An 11,112-nucleotide genomic window follows, 5' to 3' on the forward strand; every position below is an offset into this window, starting at 1 on the left:
TAATACACTGTCTTGCTACAATATATACTATATATATTTATAGTTTCTCAGAAAACGTATTTATGTTTGCTAAACATGTCTTTCTACTGTTATGTTCAGTAGGTTTTCAGTTATTTCAATGTGCTTGCCTCTAACTGTTCATAAAGAGTTTTGTCTCTTTCCCTTCAATGTAGAAAAACAAACCTCATAGCTTGTGGTATGGAGTATGAATTTTGTTGAAATTATATAAGAAGTAGCCCCAATATGTTGGTTTTAAAAATGCATGTCAACATTTGGCATTTGGATAGTCTATGTAAATGCAAGCTTTTAGCAGAATTCCAATTGAACAAATTATAGTTTTTGACTATAATTTATGGGAACTATGTAAATATCTACAACTTTAAAGCCAGCATTTCCTAAATTACACATGAATTACTAATTGCCTTTTTTAGCAACAGGATATGCAAATATATTTTCACAGAGAAGAAATACTAAAAATTCCAAGGGACTGTTGGTTTAAAAATTAAAAAAAATAAGACATTGAATAATCTTTACCAATAGGAGACAGTACAATTTTTTTTTTTTTTTTTAACTGATAACTTATTCCAAGTCTCTCTTTTTGTTGTTAAGTACCATGGAGTCAGTTCCAACTCATAGTCACCTGTATAGGGTTACTGATGCATTAAATCTTCGTGGGAGAAAGAAACCTCACCTTGCTCCGGATATATGCCTGTGGCCTCTAAATATGGACCTAGTGGTTCACAGTCTTGTGCTTATAGTATGGAACCATCATGTGGATTAATACAAATAGAAAATTTCAAATAATGACCCTTGAATCCCATGTAAGCCTTAGACAAACAGAGCATGTGGCCATGTTTATCATGAGCAATTTAGCTGAAAGAACTTATGTTTGATATCAAGTAGTTCTGGATTTGACTTCTGCCCTCTTCCTAATGTTAATTGGCCTCAGACCATAGGCACATTGCTTAAGTCTTCTAAGCCTCAGTTACCTCATCTGCAAAAGCAGTGTGACAATGCCTACCTCATGCCAGAACTGACAGGATATATGAAATCATATGTTAGAATACTGACTCAGTATCTGATGCATAAAGCCTGGTTCTATGACTTAGTGTTAGTAAGAAAACCTAATAAACATCTCTTTTCCAGGATACCAAAGTAATAAAAATCTTGTTTAGAATGATCTTTCTTGGGTTTGTGTTTTCTGTGCTGTTTCTTTCTTGTCGGTTTCTTCTTGGTTTTCATGTTTGCTTGTTCTGCTTGGAAGTTCATTTTCATGATAAGTTGTGAAGTATTAACTTTCTTTGGGGTTACCTTATAGTCTACTAACTTTTGTCTCCATTTAAAAGAATGCATCATATCCTGTAATCTACTAGACATCCTCAACACTTGGATCTCTGTTGCTACGTTTGTCCCTTCTTTGACACTGATATAATTTTGATCTTCAGTTGACCTCCCAGCTCCTTTGAATTCATTGTTGTAGTCTTGTTCTGTTCTGGACTCTGCTATCTGTTGATTGAGTTCAAGGTGGTGTTGCCACACCTGTCAGTCTCTGGTTGTTGTCTGTTCTTGTTGGTTTTCAGTCCACAGAACTCCTTTTAGGATGTTTTGAAGTGCTGGATTGGTTTTGATAAAATCTCTCAGATTCTGTTTACTGTGGAATGTTTTGATTGCACCATTGTATTTGATTGGTAGTTTTGCTGGATAGACGACTCTTGGTTGGCTGTATTTTTCTTGTAGGGTTTTGTATATGTTTCCCCATTATCTTCTTGCCTGAATGGTTTGTTCTGAATAGTCAGAGCTTAATCTGATTTGCTTGCCTTTATAAGTGACGTTTCTCTTCTCCCTGACTGCTTTTAGTATTTTCACCTTCTCTTTGATTTTGGAGTGCTTGATTATTTATATGTCTTGGTGATTTTCTTTTGGGGTCTATCCTTTCTGGGGTATGTTCAGCTTCTTGAATGTTTATCCTCTCATCTTTCAAGCTGTTAGGGAAATTTTCTTTAAGATGTTCTTCAACTATCTTCTCTGTCGGCTTCTTCGATTCTTCCTGTTCCAGAATGCCAATAATTCTAAAGTTGTTCCTCTTCATGTTATCTAGCATGAATCTTAGACTCTATTCAGATTTTTTTATCCTTTATTTCCACTTGCTCTTCTATCTTAGCAGTATTAATAGATTTGTCTTCCAGCTCACAAGTTCTGTCTTCCATCTCTTCAATTCCGCTCATTTCCCCTTTCAGTGTATTGTCTATTTCTGATATCTTATTATTAATCATCTGGACCTCTTTTTGCAGGTTTTGAATTGTTTCCAATGCTCTATCAATCTTATTTGATTGATCTTGCAGTACTTTCCTGACTTCTTCCTTGTTTTCTTCTGCCCCTTTTCGGAGCATTTGCATTTGTTTCCATATCATTCTTCTTAATTCTTTCTCAGGCATATCCAAAACCTGCTCTTTCTCTTCTAGAAAGCCTTTGTCTGTCTCCAGCTCATTTGTCTCAGCTACTCTCTTCTGGTTTTGGACATGTTTTGATATTTTTGTTGTTTCTTGTTCATCATTTTCAATAGTTATGTGGGTTTTTTTTTAATGATTAAGTGGATGTTTGTTGTTGTTTATTAAGCTTACTGGGTGTCTCCTGTTGAATATGATCAGGAGACAGGCTTTCCTTTTCAAATGTAATGCTTAGCAGGTGTTGTTGGCTCTTGTCTCGTGGTGGAATATTAAGGGGTATGCTTATAGTTTGGCTATATGACCATGATTGCTGTCTTTTCTTGGGTAATGTAGGGAGAAAAAGCTCCCACCTCCAGGAACAATGTGTGATCAAAAGGACCAAAAGCAGAAGTAATATAAATGCAGAGACAAAAATACCACTTTGGAACAATAATAAAACTGTCCCGTGCAAAAAAGGCCGTGTGTGTGTGAAAGGCAGAAGCCTCCAGCAGTGGGTGAGGGTGTCTGCTCACTCAGGCCCCTCTTCTAGTCACCACAGTAGACGTGCACAGCTAGATATTTAGAAGTTAATGGGAGAAAGATTGTCCACTATTTTTGTCTTTGAAGATCAGTTAGGTATCTGCGTGTGAACAGCATAATTCTCGAGATGGTTGAGTCTTTTTAAGTGGGGGTTTTACAGATTGTTTTATGGTTTGTCTGTCAGACCTGAAGTATCTGCTTTTTTCTTGCCATATAGGCCTGAGTAAGGGTTTTGCACAAGGAGCTCAGGTCTCACAGCTGCCATGAATGGAGTCGCGAACTGCAAGGTCAGCAGCTTGAAACCACCAGCCGCACCTGGGGAGAAAGATGAGATGCTCTGCTTCCACAAAGACCAACAGCCTCAGAAACCCTGTACAGAGTCGCCAGGAGTCAGAACCGACTCCACGGCACACAGTCACCAAGGGTCCTGCACAGATCAATTTTAGGGCTGTATCCCCGCAGCTGACATCATAAGTAGCAGCCAAGCTCCTTCTCTCTGTACCGTGGACAAAATGTGGGGTCCGCACTGGACCTCTTTTTTTTTGGGGGGGGGGCAGGGGGAGTGTACACCCACCTGCCTAAAAGTCATCCAGGCTGAGCAAAAAGGTGAGACAAGGAAAAAGAGGGGAAAATGTGTAGAGTCTCCTGCACCTCTTTTTGCAAATGTTCCTACACCTCTTTTAGCACCGGTTCTCTGAGCCAGTTTGGCTGTAGCCTCTCCCTGTAAACTCTGCCGGGGATGGTGGCCACAGAGGGAGTCCCGTCTCTAGATTCCTAACTCGCAGTATTTTCCTTAATATCATGATTTTTTTCACTTGTGAGTCAGGACAACTGACGTCCTGGACCTTATGGTAGATCTGGAGCTCTGGAGTTGTTCTGTGAGAGCTTCTTCCATGAGTTCTCAGTCCCTCCACCAAGGAGCCTTCCCTAACTCGCTTTCTCTACTGCCGCCCAAACCAGAACTCCTAGAATTATCTTTCTTTAGATTGAATATTGTACTAATTATTTGTGACAATGTTAATTTACCTAGATGAAGAAAGACATCAAATTGCAAACCATGGTGTGTTACTTTCCTGCATCAAGAGTATGAAAGAATATTGGCTTTAAGTTGATAGGTATGTGTCTAAGGATAGGTTCAAGTTAGTAGCTTGATGAGTTTAGGCTTAACTGAGTCACTGTAGAAAATTATTACATGGGAATAATCCTAAAATGCACTTCACGGTTCTCATCATGTCAACAAACACTATTGGGTCCTTACTCTGAAACACCTTTCCTCATGGATACTACTTCCAGGCAAATAATCATACATATAAAGTGAAGCTTTTACTATAGCATCTAACTTACAAGGACAGAAAACAAATTGCAAGATACAGATAAGATCAGGAAATGGATAAATAATTTTAGCTTGAAATTCATTTATGAATTCTCAGAGGAGGTAATTCATGCTTGGTTTAGGTTTTAAAAATGCATAAGACAAATGGAAATATGTATCATCTTTTTGAGTAGAATGACTCAACATAAATATAGCAGTTCTCCAAAGCTAATTTATAAATTTAATGTGGAACCTTCCCTCAAATTAATCAACCAATTCACCCATTCATCTATCTACCCACCCACCCATCCATGTAGGTTTATTTTTCCTTCCCTAGAACTAAACTAAATATAAAGTTGATATGAACAAACAACCAAACAAGAATATCCAGGCAAATTCTAGAAAGGAAAACAAAACAAAGAAGGAAGATTTGACTTGTTGAGATGTTCTTGTACATTGTCAAGTCAATTCTGACTCATAGTGATCCTACAGGATAGAGTAGAATTGTCTTATAGTATTTCTCAGGCTTTAATCAAGTTGGGTTCTATGAAGAAAAATGTGGCATCAGAATTAGAGGAAAACTCATTAACAACCTGCTATATGCAAATGATACAACCTTGCTTGCTGAAACTGAAGAGAACTTAAAATACTTATTGATGAAGATCAAAGACCACAGCCTTCAGTACAGATTGCACCTCAATGTCAAGAAAACAAAATCCCTTACCACTGGACCAATAAACAACATTCTTATCAACGGAAAAAAGATTGACGTTGTCAAAGACTTCATTCTTCTTGGATCAATTATCAACACTCATGGAAGCAGCAGTCAAGAAATCAAAGGACATATTGCATTAAGCAAATCTGTTGTAAAAGACCTTTTGAAAGTGTTGAAGAGCAAAGATGTCAGCTTGAGGATTAAGGTACACCTGACCCAAGCCATGGTATTTTCAATAACCTCATATGCATGTGAAAGCTGGACAGTGAATAAGGAATACCATAGAAGAATTGATGCATTTGAGTTATGGTGTTGGAGGAGAATATTGAAAGTGCCATGGGCTGCCAAAAGAACCAACACATCTGTTTTGGAAGAAGTACAGCCAGAGTGCTCCTTGGAGGACAGGATGGCCAAACTTCATCTCTCATACTTCTGACTTATTGTCAGGCGGGACCAGTCGCTGGAGAAGGATATAATGTTTGGTAAGGTAGAGGGTCAGAGGAAAAGGAGAGGACCTCAGAGAGATGGATTGACAAAATGGCAGCATCAACGGCCTCAAGCGTGGCAGCAATCGTGAGGTTGGCCCAGGATTAGGCAGTGTTTCATTCTGTTGTGCATAGGGTCACTAAAAGTCAGTACCAACTAGACGGCACCTAACAACAACAACAACAAGTCTTTATGGGTTCAAATTGCTTCCATAAGAAGCATGATTTTTGTTGATCTGCTCATGAGTTTGTGTCTATAGCACATAACTACACACACATATATATATTTGTCATTGTTGTTAAATGCCATGGAGTCGGTTCCGACTCATAGTGACCCTGTACAGGGTTTCCGAGGCAGTAAATCTTTATAGGAGCAGAAAGACTCATCTTTCTCCCACAGAACAGCTGGTAGTTTCAAACTGCTGATCTTGCAGTTTGCAGCCTGATTCATAACCACTACGCTACCAGAGTTCTCTATTTTTATGAGAATTTAGTTTTTGGTGAAGATGATATCTCAAATCAATAAGGAAAAAGATTTTCAAATAAATCTATTGGAATACTGGGTAGCTACTGGGGGTGGGGGTGGGAGTTGTCTCTATATTGACATTAGGAGTCCTAGTTTGGCATTTTGGGTTAATGCACTGGACTGTAAGGTCAGATGTCAGATTGAGCAGCAAGGCCGGAAGTTCAAGCTCACCAGTCACTACTCAGAAACCCTATACAGGGTACCTATGCATTGGAACTGACTCAGCAACACTTGACAATAACAACAGCAATATCTTACATTGCATACCAGGAAAAACTTCAAGGAAATGAAGAATATAAATCTAACAATAAAACCTTAGAAATACTTGACAAAAACAGAAACTAATTCAAATATAAACTAGGAGTAAAAAATATCTTTCTATGCCCCAAATCCAGGAAGCTATAAAACAAAAGACTGATAAAGTAAAAACACCATAATCAAAGTAAAAACAAAACCAACTGGGAAGAAGTGTTTGTTACTGCTCTGCTCAGAACACTGCCATTGTGTTTATTCAAATTCATAGCCACCCTGTATGGCAGAGTAGAATGGCTCTTTAGCATTTCTGAGACATGTAAATCTTTACAGAAGCAGGCAGCCTCCTCTTTCTCTCTTGGAGTGTTTCCTGGGTTTGAACTATCAACATTGCAGTTAATAGCCGAATCGGACTGAAAGCTGCAAGGTCAATTCAAAACTATCAGCTGTTTCGCAGGAGAAAGATGAGGCTTTTTGCTCCCGTAAGGATTTATAGCCTCAGAAACCCTGTACAGGGTACCTATGAGTTGGAACTGACTCCATGGCACATAACAACAACAGTGCCCCCAATAGATCCATTTTGGAAGAAGTGGAGCCAGAGTGCTTCTTGGACGCCAAGATGACCAAACTTTGTCTCTCATACTTTGTACATATTATCAGGAGGGACAAGTCGCTGGAAAAGGATATCATGTTTGGTAGGGTGGAGGGTCAGAGAAAAAAGGAAGACTCCCAATGAGATGGATTGGCCAAGTGGCAAAATAGATGGACTCAAGCGTCACAACGGTAGTGAGGTTGGCCCAGGATTGGGCAGTGGTTCGTTCTGCTGTGCTTGTGGTGGCTATGAGTAGGTACCAACTCGATGGCACCTAACAACAACAATGACACCACAGAATAGGTGCTTATCTCTTTATTACATAGAAAAGAAGTTTCTAGCAATTGATAATAGTTATTGAAAAATGTCTGAAAGACATGAATATACAAATCACAGGAAAAGATATATAAATGGCCTTTAATGATTAAGTTCAGTTTGAACAGAAAGGTAGGTGCTTCAAAACCCACAGAGTCAACATTAGTCAGAACTGACTCGGCAGCACTTATATGAAATGATTCACAGCTTCATTCATAATCTGAGAAATTAACATTAAAAGTATATTGAGATATTATAAAATTTACTTATTTATTAAACCGGAAAGTTAAAAGTTAGACAATATGATCTGTTGATGAAATTATAGGTAATGAAAGCCCTCAAAAATAGATGGTTGGATTGTCAAATCTCTGAAGAACAAAAATGGATATATGTATATAAATATACCTTCCTTTGACAGAGGAATTCCTCCTTGTTGAATTTATTCTATTGTTACATCTGCATAAACATGAAACAACATGTGTATAAATTATTAACTGCAGGAGTGTTCTATTTTTTACCAGTGATTGGTTAGATTGAAAATTATATATATAAACTCCATAAAATATTTTACAGTATGAAAAAAATAATAAAAATGCTCTTTTTGAAGTAATATGAAAATTTTACCAGGTTTGTTGTTAAAAGAGAGAAAAAGAGAATGAGTGAGAGGGAAAAAATTTAATATACAATAGGATTTCTTTGAGGGTTTTTGGTCTTTTTTTTCCCCCTTGTTTCCTTCCTTTACTCTCTCTCTTTGTTTAACAAATTCATCTTTATATTAGGTCTTTTAAAAGTGAAAGGATACACAAGAGACTAATCACACTTTTCATCAGTGAAGGCAAATAGGATCAGACCAGTGGAGCCAAAGATAGCACAGAGAGTTCATAACACATAACGGATGGCATAAGTATGATTTTCCCCAACTCTTTAATTTTATAGCATTTCAAATCTGAAAAGTTGAGAGACTAGTAAAATGAACCCATTGTTGTTGTTGAGAGCTGTTGAGTTGGTTCTGACTCATAGAAACCCTGTATAGGGATTCTGAGGAGTAGCTCGTAGGTTTGGACTTCTGACCTTGCAGTTTAAACCAAGCTTATCATCCATGAGGATCCTACAGTGCCACACCAGGATCCCAGATGAGCCTCTGTAGTTATATTCACCAGTTGTTAGTATTTTACCACATTTGTTTTATCTCTTTTTCAGGTGAGCAATGAAAGGATTTGCCATTACTACCTCTCCTTTAAGGAGCTCTGGTAGCATAGTGGTTATGAATCAGGCTGCTAATCTCACTACCTGCTGTTCTGTGGGAGACAAATGAGGCTTTCTGCTCCCATAAAGATTTACAGCCTCGGAAACCCTGTACAGGTTTGCTATGAGACGGAACCAACTCCACGGCACATAAAAACAACAACAACTTTAACTGAGAAAACTTTTTTTCAGGGATCCTCATTATCACGCATTTCTTTCCACTGCATTCTTTTAAGAAATACTTATTAGACCATACAATGGATAAGGAACTCTTCAAGTATAGAGACACTACTCTAAGTATAGGGATACTAATGAATAAAACTAATCAAATTCTTTATTGGTAATAACTTCTAAATATCTTCAGGTAATGGGTCCCATCATTACAGAAGATCAAGTTTTTCCCCATACATTTTAGTGCTTGAATTTTCCCCTGAAATAAACATCTTGAGTAAATAAGGCAAATAGGAAACTTACCTACTTTATGTTTTTCACTTAAAACCATTTTCAAAGGTTACTGAGTTTCTGTTTGGAGTGATTTTAAAACAAAACAACACAAAACTTTCAGAAATAGATATTGGTGTAGATGGTAGAACATGGTAAATGTAATCAATGTAAATGAATTGTGCACATAAAAATATATAGCAAACAGTGCCATATATGAACATATTTCAATATAATTTTAAAAAGAAAAGAAAGAAACTCTTAATAGTCCCAACAAATGTATCTTTAGCAAGTAATGCAATTGTTGTTGCTATTGGTGATGGTGCTTATGTGCTGCAGAGCCAGTTCTGACTCATAGGGACCCTGTAGAGGGTTTCAGAGGCTATAAATCCTTATAGGAGAAGAACACTTCATATTTCTCCTGCAGAACAGCTGGTAGTTTCGAACTGCTGACTCTGAGGTTAGTAGCCCAATTCCTAACCACTAATGCCATATCAATTCCAAATCATGTCAACCACATGTGTGCAGAGCAGGGTTAGGGGTTGGGTTAGGGCTAGGCCTAGAGTTTGATTTTGTGTTAGGGTTAGTATTACTTTTATGGTTAAGCTTAGAGTTGGGGATAGAATTGGAAGTTAGTATTAGAGTTAAAGGCTGAGCTTTGATTTAGAGTTGGGGTTAGGATTACATTTAGAGTTAGATTTAGAAATGTTAGGATTAGTGTTTGGGTTCGGTTAAGGTTAGGATTAGGGTTAGACTTAGAATTTAGAATTAGGGTTAGAGTTTTTAACAGGCTAGGAATTGGGCTAGATAGAAGTGCAATTTCCTTCTGAAAACAATTATGCAAAGAGCTATATTCTTTTGGCAACAAACAGAAGATTCTTTAGCTGTTATTTCCTGTTCTTCAAATTGGGAAATTGAGAATTGTTCACACCAATGTGGCAGAGGATCTCCTTTTAAGCACCTTCATCATTTAGGTGGTATCCTGGTATGGACTGCAAGGTCCGTTTGAACTGCAAGGTCAGTGGTTCAAACTCACCAACTTTTACTTGGAAACACTATACAAGGTTGCTATGAGAAGGAATGGACTTGACAGCAGATCCTTTAGGTATATGCAGATAAGGACTGTCCTAATGGAAAAGTTTGAAACACATTTTTCAAGGTGAGACCAAGTATGAAATCTTTATAGGAATTTCTAAAAGGCTTGCAAGGAGATATGCTAGGCCTAAGAAGTAAAACTATTTCTTGAACTTGACTGAGGCTAGCAATAGCCCCTTGGGAGTTGGTTAACATACCAAATTTTACATCTCTCAACTTCAGATTTCAATTCAATTGGCTTGAGAGCGAGGAAGTGAAAGAGTGGGACTTGTGGAATCATTGAAAAGAGACAAGTTTACAGAGTTAAATAATCACCAGGATGTTGTTGTTGTTGTTGCTGTTGCCATTGTGTTAAGTGTTGTCAGGTCAGTGCCAAGTCATAGTGACCCTGTAGAGGGTTTCCAAGTAGACTGGGAAGCTTGAACCGCTGACATTGCAATCAAACTGACCTTGTAGTCCAGAGCATTAACCTACAGTGGCACACCAGGACTAGGATAAAGGAAGATGATTCCTGAGGAATGCTAAATGGTCAGCTTTCAGGAAGGAAACACAAAGCATAAAAATCCTGAGGAAACAATTACTCTTGCTCTGAGATTTGTCAGATATTTTAGGATTATTTAAAATAGTCCTGACTGTTGAACAGTTAATATTTAAATACTTCAGGTTTGTTTAACAGCACAGCTTTGTCTTTTCCACCTGCTGCTACATTTATCTCTGATTTTTTTTTTCTTCTTCTTCTTCTTCCTTCTATTCATTTTGGAAAAAACAGAAAACAACATCATTGTTTTTATCAGAAGGAATCAGTTGTCAAATGAAAAAGCATGCACGATTTCAGCAGGAAATGATGGGTGTTAAAGGACTTTCTTATAACCAGATCTTATATCACTATGCCTATAGAGAGACAAACGACAAGGCTTTATGACATGAAGCTTTGAAATACCCTGGATTGAAAAGAAAATTCTCATCACATGCCACAGTTGCTAAAGTGGTACAGAAAACCCAGGAAAAATAGCATCAACCTGTACTCTTACTTGATACTTGTGTTGGTATATGAAAGCCGTGAGTTTGCAGATGAATAAGTAAGTTGGTGTTATTTTGTTATAGTATTATAATTTAGTCATTAATGAATGACAATATTTCATGAATTATTTATAATAACTTTTTCCAA

This window comes from Chrysochloris asiatica, unplaced genomic scaffold (genome assembly GCF_000296735.1).
Source record: "Chrysochloris asiatica unplaced genomic scaffold, ChrAsi1.0 scaffold00074, whole genome shotgun sequence".
NCBI lineage: Eukaryota > Metazoa > Chordata > Mammalia > Afrosoricida > Chrysochloridae > Chrysochloris > Chrysochloris asiatica.